At 57.5% G+C, this 12,293-nt stretch overlaps 1 long non-coding RNA gene across 6 annotated transcripts in view; it reads left to right on the top strand.

The window, feature by feature from the left end:
* LOC104875431 overlaps positions 1 to 12,293 on the top strand; it is a 46,317-nt gene that overhangs the window by 15,538 nt on the left and 18,486 nt on the right. Inside the window, exons 1-3 of one of the 6 annotated variants that reach the window (XR_004517028.1) lie at positions 8,237 to 9,134; positions 9,824 to 10,712; positions 11,431 to 11,607. The exons of 2 other annotated variants lie outside the window; for them this stretch is intronic. This is a non-coding gene — a long non-coding RNA (uncharacterized LOC104875431). Of the gene's footprint in view, positions 1 to 8,236; positions 9,135 to 9,823; positions 11,608 to 12,293 lie in introns of those variants that run through there. 3 more of the 6 variants (XR_004517027.1, XR_004517029.1, XR_004517030.1) reach the window with 3 other exon arrangements.

Here is a 12,293-nt window from a genome sequence, read left to right on the forward strand (position 1 = left end):
ATTGAACTCAGGACCTTGCAGTTGCAGGGCAGGCACAGTACCAAGAGCTGAATCACCAGCCCTGTGGTCCTATTAACTCCCACAGCCATTGAAATTTCACACATCCAGCCTTGGATCCACCACCCCCGAGTCAAGCGTGCTCACCCAGATGACTGTTTGAAAATCTTCCCGGATAAGGTTGACCTCCTGGGAACCACCTTGAGGGGACAACTCACCCAAAGCCCTGCTCTGGCCACTCCGGAGGCTGCTGTCTGCACACAAATGAAGTTTCTGCTGTGGGATGGGCATCCAGACCTTGAACTTCTAGTTTGCCTTTGGACTGATAACGTTGAGCTATACTCTGCTCCTGATAGGATTTTGGGGCCAGTGGTTCTGCCACCTGCCTTGCAAGCTCAAGGTCTCAAGTTCAAGCCCTGGTACCAAAAAAAAAAATCCAAAGCTGCGAAGATTTTGGGTTACTGGTCTGCCTTCCTGTACTGCTACACAAGAGCATTTCTTACTGTTCGTTGGTATCTGTCCTTTCATGAGTTGAGTTCCTCTGGTCCCTACCTGCCTTGGCAGACACTGGACCCTAGGAATCCAAAGCCAGAATTTATGCTGGGCCAGATCAAACCCATGTCCACAAATGTTACAAGTTCTAAGTACCACCAAATGGGACGGCAGAGCAACCAGTATCTCTTTGTTCTTTGGTGCTTGTCCCAAAGAAATGTATTCCTGGCCTGTAGCTGTAAATTGTGGAGGTGAATGGTGGTAACAGGATAAAGAGAGTAGAAAGTATTTATGTCCCCAATGGGAAGTTACGCTACCAGAAGGAAACCCCCTTCCAGGGAATTGTGACCCAGATTGGGTCAGCTGCTGTGACTGCTGGAACTGCCCACACTATTACACTGATCCACAGGGCCTCTTAAGCTTAGCCCCACCTTAAATGCAGACTAGGAAACCATAACCCCATTCGGTTTACCATTCAAAAACCCTCTGACTCAAAATGCTTACGAGGCCAACTTGCAGACATCAGGGTAGATGAACAAGTGGACCTTACAAGTGAAGCGGCTCTGGGGGACCCTCACCCTCCACGGACTGCCAAGGTTAAAGTTCCCAGCACCAAGCCTCCACCTTTCATTACCCTTCCAGAAGACTACCCTCCTAGCAAGACTTCAGCCCGATGCCCGATGTGTCCATCCTCATTAATAGCACATACCAGGTAGTAATGGCCTCAGATCCCTAGCTAGCTTCTGATTTTTGGCTCTGTGCTCCTTTGACTGCCAATGCCTTATTGAGCCCTGGGTGTCACTGCCAGTAACATCAACCTAAACCATACCGGTGAGGCCCCTCCCTTACTCCAGACCAGTCCTGCTGAGATCATCGGCAGCCGTTCCAGTTTCGGGGGCCTCCTCCAAGCCTAATGACTCCCCCAGTCAGGCTGGCCCCGCACCAGTACCGTCTTCGTTTGTGGGGATGGCCTGTCCTGCTCGTTCCCAGCCACTAGGCAAGTCCTTGTGCCTTAACAGTCCTCACTCCTGACCCGTCTGTTCACACTGCAGAGTGTGACTGCCTGGGCATCACCTACTAGACAGAAATGAGATCCGGTAGTGCTTCCCACTTGGGTTGGATTTGCAGTCCCCGGCAGCCTGACCTGAGGGCGGCGGCATTAGGCGAGCAGATCAGTGCTGACTTACAGCAGACAGGATGGAGTGAACACCTTGCGAGACCAGACAGACTCATTGGCATCAGGAGTCCTGAATAGATGGGTTCTAGATTTGCTGACAGCCCAACAAGGGGAACACGTTTATTCTTCGGAGGAGAATGCTGTTACGCTAATAAAGCAGGGGTAGTGAGAGACCACGTGGTAATTATGGGAAAGAATTAGCCAGGGGAGAGGGGGTGTGAGCAAGTGAGATGTTCATGGGCCGTGGGTGGCCTGCTGCTGGGCCCGCTCTCGGCCACCTGCTCGCTCCCGCGGATCGGCCATGCATGATCCATTAATGACTAAGTTTATAAGCCAAAGATTAAACTATAAAATTTCAAATGCTTCTAAATCAACATGCCTACATGGCTCTAGGGTGTAAAGCAGACCCTATTCCCGGACATGAATCAGAAGAGGAGACCCCAATCTAGATGAAATTCCCTCATTTTCAACAAGGCAGGTAACTGTCAGGAAAACGGCTCAGCAAAGGAGAGCGGGTTCACTGATAAAAACGAGAGCTAGAGACAGGTTCCTGATGGTGGGCCTTCTGGGGACTGCGACACATGGCCAGGGGCCTTGTTAGGGCATCTGTTTACCTTTCTCCTGTTCTTGACTGTCGGGCCCTGTGTCCTGAATTGGTTTACGTGCTTCATCTCTCAATGCCTCAATCCTATAAAAATCCAAGAGTCCTATCAGCTCGTGGTACCTCAGTTCCCCTATACCTGTACATGCCAGAAGTTAGATTCCACTGAACAGTTAAAGAATCAACTATGTACAAAAAGAGGAGGAAATGAGCAGAAAGTTTTTCCTGTGGCTGACCTAACAGCCAGCTCACACCATGCCCACACCCGACTTGTGTGAGGCCGCCCTGCGTATCCTCCTCCGTTGCTTTTCATTCTCAGTAAGTGTCTGTGTCCTCAAGGGGACGTGATCCCGACTTTCCCACTGTATGCAAACGAGGAAAATTTGTGTACTTCTCTATCCAGTCATGTAAACTAACATAACCTCAGCCAGTGAACTGATGGTGAGTGCCTCGCTTCTGCTCCCCCCCGCCCGCCCTCGACCCATATAAACCCTACTCCCTGCCACATCGCTCTGTGGAGAAATCCCCGATCTGCCAGCTTGCGTAATAAAGCTGTCTGCTTGCCTCCACCTCTGGGTGCATCCTCGACTCTTGGTCTGACCCTGCTAAACCACTACGAGCTAACCCTGGACTGCAAGTCTGCCACTGCAACGATCTCCCCACCGCGTGTATGTGGGGTCCATCCCTGTTGTAGCCTATGTCACTACCTCCTAATTTTTATTTTTGCATAGCATTCCCTCCTGTAAGTGCCACTGCTTCCTCGTTGGCACCGCCAGAGCCCTGTGTCCACGCCGAGGTCCGGGCCCCAGTTTCCATTGCTCCTGGGTGATCCATCTGAGCGGAACCGCAGGATCACGCAGTGGCACTGATGAGCATTTCCAGAGTGACTGCACCGGTTTTGCTTTCCTACCGGCTGAGTGCCAGCATTTGCTGAGGCAGGTGTGGGGTGCACATCTGTCACCTGGCACTTGGAAGGCTGAGGTGGATTGCCACGAGTTCAGGCGGCCTGGGTTAGAGACGTTGTCTCCCAAAAACAAGTATATGAAAAGAAAGCAAGTCTGCCACACACTGGTGAGGGAGAGGTAGGAGGAAGAGACCCTGCTCACCCACGGGTTGCCAGGGCCTGTGGGGCTCTTGGATGCTGGGGAGGTGATGGCCCCTGCGCAGCCTGCAGCTGTCGCCTCTGTCCTCCTGTCAGCAGAATCTGGGGTCGCATGTGGGACACCCAAGACAGGGCTGGCCGAGCTGGCCTTTCCTGCTGCCGTTGGGTTTGTTTCTGTGGTGCTGCAGCTGGTGGACCTGCATGCACTTGCCCCGGCCTGCTGCCCTCTGTTCTGCAGGCATTGCCGGAGGTCACAGTGCCTGGGGTGGAGCAGCCATCCTGTGAACCAGTGCCACGGATCAGGTGAGGCCCGTACCCTTGGCACCGTCTTCCTGGGCCCCGGGCAGCACCGCTGATGCGCTGCTTAAAGACGTCGATCCTGGAGCTTCTGCTGACCGAGGTTTCCTCCCCTGCCCCTGTATCGGCACTGCTGTATCTGCTGCTTATTCTCAGCCACCTCTGTGTGTGTCTCGAAGAACTGAGGGTTTTCTGAGGAAGGAAGTCTGTTACATTGCGTCCAGCTGCAGAGCAGCAAAGCCAGTGAGTGGGCAGCTAAGCCCTGGCTGCTGCCCTGGCCCCTGAGGGGTTGGGGAGACTTCATCTGCATCCCCCTCAAGGGCAGCTGTGCCAGGCCCCAAGGAAAGCCACAGACTCCGTGAGAGCTCTAGGGGTGGCAGAGATGTTGGTGTAAACAAAGGAAGTCGGCTGAGGCAGAAGGACACGAGCCTAAGGCCACCACATAACTTTGTGAGCCTGGTTTCAGAAAACAAGGGCTGGGATGTAGCTCAGTGCTCCCTGGTTTTGATCCCCAGTTCCACACATGCATTCGTGCACAGAGCACACGATGTTCAGCCCCTTGGACAGTCTCGTTTTAGTTTCATTGGTTTAACTTGATCGGTTTGGATTTGGACACTGAGGGCTAAGCACTTGAGCAGGGATGGGAGCCTCGACTCACACAGGCCTGGCCCCACCCGCACCCCAGAGCCAGCCTGGGAGCCACCTGTGCCTGCCCTAACCAGGGCCGTGCTGCCCTGAGGCTGAGGTTCCAAGGGTAATGGGCGCCCCAGAGAGGCCCGGGCACCAGCCCAGCTCCCTCAGGACCTGAGCACACTGGGGCTCTTGTTGCTCTGTGTGCTGTGGGTCAAACCCGAGGCCCCATGCATGTCAAGCAAGCACTCCCCACAGCACTGCACCCTAGCTGCTTTCACACGGCTTTGCTTGTCTCTGTTTTTATGGGACGGGGTGGAACCCAGGGCCTGCCCAATGACCCACATCCCCAGCCCTTTTTTATTTTTGTTTCTAAGTTGCCCAGGCCCAACTGGAACTGGCTGTCCTCCTGCCTCAGCCTCCCAGAGTTCTGGGATGACAGGTAGGTGCTACCAGGCATGGCACGTGTGACTTTTCCTGCCTCGCTCGCTGTGCTGTCATAGCTATACCATCCTCACTGTCCCCGTGTCTATACTGCACCACCCTGCCCTCTGGCCTGTGCTGCTCTCGCACCTAAGCCTTTGTCCCACGTGGACTCCAGGACCACCGAGTGAAGGGGCAGGAGTTCGTGGGACATCATTAAAACGAAACCAAGATGGCACAGCTGGGCGCAGTGGTTTCTGTCTGTAGTCCCAATTGCTTGGGAGGCTGAGGCAGGAAGTTCACTTGTGCCCGAGAGGTCAGGGCCAGCCCAGGCAACATAGAAAATCTGGCAGGGTGTGATGCTACGCGCCTGTCATCCCAGCGCTTGGGAGGCTGAGGCAGGAGGATCACTTTGAGCTCAAAGCCAGCCTGCACTAACTACATAGAACTGGCCTCAAAAGAAAAGAGCGGTGCCCCACGGAACAGAAGCTGTGTGGCTTCCTGGTGGGGTGACAGCGGCACGTGGAGGACAGGGAGTCCCCAGGAGAGGGGGCGTCTGGCACCCTGCGAAGGACCCAGGGTCCAGACGACGCTGCCGCCAGTTCCCTCTGTCATTTCAGTGTGGCAGCGGCATCCCGTGCAGTACCCATGCTGGGGAGTGAGGGTCCTGCGTGTGAATGGTGCGGCCTGCCCTCCCTGACCGGGTCACCCTGAGACTCAGGGACTTGGTCCTGCGTCACTGCCAGGTGGGGTGTGAGGCCACAGTGCCGAGGGATGGCTGTAGCCTGGGCATCGGGCTGGCACCTGGCACCTGCTGTTCAGGCCATCTGCTGCCTCTCCTCGAGCCAGAACAGCACTGCTGTTGTGTAACAGGGCCAGCCCTGACCCCGTGACTTCTCAGTAGGCAGACGGGTACCAGCGTGGAGGATGCTCAGCCGCAGAGGGGCCGGGGGAAGGTCCGAAGTCCGACCCAGTTTGGCCAACTGCTTCATGTCTTTGCTTTCATGGCCGCCTTGCCACCATGACCTGTTTGTCATTGAGATAAATTTGCCCCAGAATCACTGGGCTGGAGTGACTGATCTTGTCCCAGCTCACTGTGCTGCCCGAGTGCCACCCATCCTTGGGCCCCTGGCCCCTGGAGCCGCGAGGGGACGCATTAGTCTACAAGGGCAGTTGTGCCTCACCTGGCACCTGAGGGTCTCATTCCCACCTGTGTTCAGGGAGCACCAGGCTGCGGGACCCCTCAGTCTCCGTGTCAGGACCCAGCGACCTCAGCCGTGACCTCAGCCAGCAGGTGGCAGGCCGGCTGAGTGACTGGAGCCAGGTGACTTTGGTGGGAGCCCCATCTCTCCAGAGATGACATTGCCCATGCAGCAGCTGTCCCTGGGCCTCTGGAGACCAATGAGAGCCCCAGGCAGATGGGGCTGCTGGGCTCGCAGGGGTGCTGACCACTGGCCCCAGCCCATCACCTCCTCAGTCTTTGAGGCCAGAGACCTGTGGCCCTTGGCTGCCTCCGTGTTCCCACGTCCCTACTGATGGTCAGTCCTGGCCCCACAAGTCCTGGCAGTGCCCAAGGGCCGAGAAGGGACAGCACACGGCCGGGAGTGGCCACTGTTTTCCAAATTCTTTTTTTTGTGGTGTCGGAATCAAACTCAGGACTTCGCACCTGCCGGGCCAGCACTGTACTGCTGAGCTACATCCGTGGCCTCCAAATTCTTTTTTTGGTTTTTCCTTTCTTTACTGGGCCAGGGATGTGGCTTGTTGATGACTTATCTGCCTTACAAGCTGGGGTCTTCCGTTCAATCCCCAGTACCTCAAAAACTAATAATACCTGTGGGTACTCAGCCAGGTGTGGTGGTGCACGCTTGTCATCCCAGCACTCTGGGAGGCTGAGTCAGGAGCATGACAGGTTCAAGCCCAGTCTGGGAGACCCTGTGTCAAGTTTTTAAAATGGCTGGGAGGGAAGTTCAGTGTGAAGGCCCTAGATTCAATCCCCGGTGTGGTAAACTGACACCAAAAAATGTGTATCCAACCAGGAAAGCCCAGGCTTCCCTGAAGCTGAGTCCGAGGAAGGCCAGGTCTGCAGATCCCTGGGCTGCTGTCCAGGAGCCGGCTGAGCCACAGTAGCAGCCACTCCACAGCTGCTGGGCTCAACCCTGGCCCGGGTTGTGGGGCTCTGCTGTGCTCAGATCCCAGCCTCTCTGCGGCCAGTTTAACTGGGTCTTGGAGCCATGGGGGCCCCCCGGCCTGCAGGGTGTCAGAAGTGCCACTCTTGAGATGTTTTTCCTCCACGGTGCATACGCAAGCCACTTGTGCACATCGGAGTCTTGGCCACAGAAGGCCTGGGTGCCCAGGGGCTGTGTCTCCCCAGCTGTGGCCGGCGCCTCTGAGCCTGGGGGGAAACGTAGGCAGTCATGGGTCCCCGCCACAGCTCACCGACTTGTAAATCTCAGTCCATTTAGTTTTTGTGGTTTTTGTTTGTTTGGCTTTGGTTTTTTGAGACAGGGTCTCACTATGTAGTCAAGACTGACCTGGAACTCACTATGTATCCCAGGTTGTTCTCAAACTCACAGTGATCCTCCTGCCTCAGCCTCCTGAGTGCTGGGATTATAGGTGTGCGCCACCACGCCCGGCTCAGTCCCTTTAGTTTTTAACCTCAGCATTATGAACTCTGGCACAGCTCAGGTGCCCTTGGCCCTAGGAACCATGCTGTCGGGAAGTCTGGGCGGGGGTCTCACTTTCCCCTGCCTCCACCTGCACATGAGGTGCAGCTCTGGCTCCTGTGGGCCAAGGGGTCCACGCGTGATGCCTGGTGCTGCCCAGGCCACTCACCACCCCTCAGCCTCCTGGTGGCGGCGGCAACACGTGGGGCCACCTGGCCAGGCCCTCGCAGGTTTCTGTTCCAGGGCTGCCTCACTCCAGGGGACTGCTGCCCTCACACAGGAAGCCGGTGAATGCTGGGTGCAGGGCCCGGCCCCGGCCCAGCCAGGGGAGGCATCTGGCTCTGCTCCCTCTGTCTCAGCGGTGAGCAGTGGGTGCTGAGGCCCTGCCCTCGGGTGGTTTTCTTCCCGCACAGTGGGAGCTGCTTGGCACCTGCTCAGGCCAGCGCTGAGGGACATCTGTGGGGAGTGGATTTCGTCACCTCACAGCAAATTAGGAAGTAATTAATGGAGCCACAGCCCTGGGCTGCTGGGGTGGCTCTGGGGGCTGGCTCCCCAGCCTCGTGGGATCCCAGGCTCTGGGAAGACAGCAAGGCTGTGCATGCCTGAGAGGTTGTATGAGTCATGTAAGTAACTGGCTGAAATAACCAGGGGGATTTGCTCGGTCAATTCCAAATTGGTCTTCTCAGCACCGCTGTGTGCTATTTTTTCAAAAAACATTTCATCTATGATATTTTTTTACCATACTGTTACAAAGATCACTAAGCATACTTCAAAAGTTAAAGATGTGTGTGTGTGTGTGTGTGTGTGTGTGTGTGTGAGAGAGAGAGAGAGAGAGAGAGGGGGACTCACTAAATTGCTAATTGCCTGAGCTGGTGATCTTCCTGCCTCAGCCTCCCAGAGTTCTGGGATGACAGGCGGGAGCCACTGCATTCTCTATTCTGTGTCCTGTTTGCTCGTTTCTCATGGAGGGTTCTGGGAAAAGTTCTCAGCCGCTCGGGACTCTGACGCACCAGGATCTAGCCAGGAGCTGGGATGGAAGACTCCAGAATCGTCAGGGCCAGGTTCCCCCACCAGGGCTCTGTGGTGCTGGCGTCTGTGTTGGGGAGACAGGCTCCAGTGTTACCCACGGAGGCCCTGCAGTGACCCCAGGGGAGCAGCTGCTGACGGCTGCGTTCTCCCACTGTGGCCAGGCTGAAGGCCCTGTCCCTCAAATTGGGACACAGGCGAGTGAGCGTGCCAGGCCGGGCTGGCGCTGGCGGTCTCCTGGGACTTGTCCCAAGCAGAGCTCAGAGTCCCTCCGTTTGCCGGTGCCCCTTCCACCCCACCACAGAGCCGACTGCTGCCCAGGGCGGCAGGGCAGACCCCCACCTTCCCACCTGCAGAGCCCGTGTCCTCTGGGTGCCCTGTGCTGCCGACGCCCATCTGAGTATGGGCCTGTGGGGCCCGGTCCCCTGCATCTCGCTTGAGGAGGGGTCAGCCACAGGGCCGCTGTGGACTGGAGGACCGTGGACTGGACTGTGCTCCACTCCGGCCTCCGAGGCACAGGGGGTGGGTTGGCAGGGGTGGGGAATGCAAGTGGAGGTGGGAGCCGACACTGAGGCTTCGCGTGGGCCGCGAGTCTGTAGTCTGCATCCGTGCTCCCTGTCTGTCACCAGAGATGGCACACGGCACACGCACCCTCTGTCCCTCTCTCAGAGGGTGAGCTGGACGTGAAGACCCACGCCTGTCAACCCCTGCACTCAGGAGGCTGAGGTAGGAGGATTGCAAGTTCAAGCCCAACCTGGGCAATTTAAACAGTTGCCTGTTTAAGTTAAACAGTTAAACAATTAAATAATGGGCGGCGTGGCTCAGTGTTAGGGTGCTCTTAGTTGGAGTCCAGTGTCACACCGTACCGGGCGTGGTGGCACATCAGTGATCCCAGCCCAGCCTAGGTAACGGCAAGACCCTGTGTCAGAATTGAATAAAGTGACATCACCCTCATCACAGAAGGCTGCAGTACAGCTCATTGTGAAGGCCGTGGGTTCGATCCCTAGTACCACACTTACACATGCACAGAGCTGTATCGCAGTATAATTTTTTTCCACTGTGAGTGAAATTGAGTATATTTTCATGGTTTTTGGTGTTTGGTTTTGGTTTTTTTGGTACCAGGGATGGAACTCCAGCCCTTGCGCTTGCAACGCACGCAGTGGAACCATTGAGCCAAATCCCGGGCCCTTGTTTTCATGTTTGTTTTTCTGTGTGAACCTTCTCCGGATCTTCTGCCCATTTTTCTGTTGGGTAATTGATCACTTATGATTTTTAAGGACCTGTTCACATTAGAGAACCAAGCCTTTTGATGCTAGTTGTAAACATTAAAAAGCATGAAACAATGTTTTTGCCATGTCTAGATTTTTAAAAATTGTACATAGTTGCGTTTATCATCTTTTTTGTATGTTTTCTAGGCTTGTGTCATACGTAGTTTGAAGAAGAGCATCATGGATGTGTTGACTGGGCTACGACAGCCCAGTAGCAATGGCTACTGGCCATTTGGTGTGGGGGTTGTTTTCTTGTTGTGTTCTTTTGAGACAAGGCCTTGCTGTGTGGTCCAGGCTGGCCTCAAACCTCCCGCAGTCCTCCTGGCTCAGCCTCCCAAGCACTGGGATAACAGGTGTGCGCCATTCACACCTGCCAGCCACAGACTGTTTGAAGTGCAGGGTTGCAGTTCCCCTGAGAGGTCAGGTTACAAGAGCATTGGAAGGTAGCAGCTGTGAGAGGGATGAGTCACCATGAGGGAGGGGGACATTCTAGGTGGGGGAGGCTGAGGCAGAGGGGTCCCCTCCCCACTGGGAGAGCTCTTCCCTGGTCTGGCGGACGGGTGGTGGGGCCTCACACAGGATCAGAGTTGAATTCCTCCTCCACTTCCAGGCCACTGACCTGTGTGCCTCACCTGGCCTTGGGACAGTGGAAGAGGGTGGACAGGCGAGTGAACCCGGGTGTGGGGCAGGACTGCCGCCGAGCTCTTGGCCCTTATGAGCCCACCAGGAGAGCTTGGGGAGCAAAAGCCAGGCCTGTGCCCCAGCACGCGGGAAGAAGGGTCACTGTGGGTGCTGCCGTAGCCCTTCCTGCTGTGTGCTTGCTGGTGGTGAGCCCTCCTGCCCGCCTGTCCGCCTGGAGCTCCCGTCTCCGCCCTGCCTATCCTGGAGGCAGAGGCCACCGCCAGGCGGCACCCAGCACTCTCAGGCTGCTCCCTCGCCCAGGCAGCTCCAGTGCCCAGCACCAGGGAGCCGCCCTCCAAGCCCATCCTGTGGACAGGGACCAGATCGTTGGCCAGCAGCAGCCACAGGCTGTCAGGTTTCTCCTTCCTCGCTCTCCTTCCGCGTCCTTGTTCTGTTTTAGGGGTGGCCATCGACACAGCAGAGGGTGCTGAGTGAGGCCCTTCTGCCCCCGGAAGGGCTGCTAGAGGCCTGCTGGGGTCTCCGGCCAGCACCCTCCCCTAGCAAGTCAGCCTCACCGCCCGGGCCCAGGCCGTGCCTTCTGCTGGCCCTGGCTCCGCCTCTAGGCTCTCCCTCCTCGCAAGCAGTGAACCACAACTCTCAGTGGGGTCAGGACCACAGTGTGCCAGGCCCTGCCCTCTGCTCCCTGACCCCCAGGCCACTGCCTGCCGGGGCGTCCTGGCCCTGGGGGGCAGCTGAGGGCTCCCCACACACAGCTCGGCCCCGTGGCCCACCAGGCCGACCTACAGGGGCTCTGCGCGCCGCTGGGGGAGCCAGTGGCTTCTGTGTCCTGCCTGGGCAGAGGCCGGCCCGGAAGGCGCGGCAAGGACCACAGGGGCGACGGAGCAGGAGGCCGTGGTCCCCACGCGGGCCGCCTCCCGCCTGCCTGGTCACTGCGCCCCACCTTCGGTCGCCTCCGTGCGGCGCCCCGCTCCTCCGACGCCTCCCTTCCCACGGCTCGGCGAGCCATTACTCTGCAGACAGAAATGGGTTTGCTATTGATTCCTAAGCCACTTTTTGATTGCAATCTGTGCTGTGGCTTTTCTCGCCCTTCCCAGCCTCGCTTGTGTCTTTAGATGCCGCTGCTGCCAGAAGCCGAGCCGGGCCGTTCTGCCTCCTCTCCACGCGGGGCTAAGCTGGGTTTGGAAGTCGAGCCGCTGTGTGCACAGCCCTGCTCTGGACCCCTGCAAGGCCTTTCTGTGCCATCCTGTTAAGTTTCACAATTAACCGTGGCTCGAGAAGTATAAATAAAGGTATTAAGAACAGGGAGAGGCGCTGGCGTGGGTGTGTGGGCCCCTGCTTCTCCAGCCCCTAGTGGTCTTCGCAGGGGACGTCCCTTTCCTCGGGGACAGGGCCTGCCGGGCCTCAGGCGTCCCACGGAGGTGCTCCCTGCACCGGCTTCCTCCCCCACCCCCGTGGGCTGCTGCTCAGCGCTTCCCACCCCCACCCTGTGCGTCGGCGTCACCCAGCTGGCGCTGCAGTCCTCGGCACGTGGTGGCCTCCAGACTGCAGGGTAAGGGCAGCAGGAACCCCACTGCCAGGTGTGGACCCAGGAAGGGCTTCCTGCCCTCCACAACCCCTCGTCCTGTTATCACCCTGGGGTCACCTGGCCCGTTTCTTCCCAGGCAAGCCGGCCCCCTGCCCGCAGGTCGTGCCCCGTGCCCTCCGGCCTGCCTGGCCACCCTGCAGTGTTCCCTCACGCTGCCCCACCCACAGCCCCAGCTCCTCTGGTTCCTCTGCTCCACACGCCTGCCACCTCTGCCTGGGCCCTGACTGCTCAGTAAGCCCACAACCCTTGCCTTGCAGGGAGACTGAGGGGCCCTTATTCTGCCTCCACTGCCTTGCCTGGGGTGGCATATGGTGATTTCAGAGCTCGCCCACTACCAGTGCCACGGCCCCATCCTATCTCTCGCGTCCCTACTGCCACAGCAGACCTCGC

Source organism: Fukomys damarensis, unplaced genomic scaffold (assembly GCF_012274545.1).
Source record: "Fukomys damarensis isolate Sample0158 unplaced genomic scaffold, DMR_v1.0_HiC HiC_scaffold_13, whole genome shotgun sequence".
Taxonomy (NCBI): domain Eukaryota; kingdom Metazoa; phylum Chordata; class Mammalia; order Rodentia; family Bathyergidae; genus Fukomys; species Fukomys damarensis.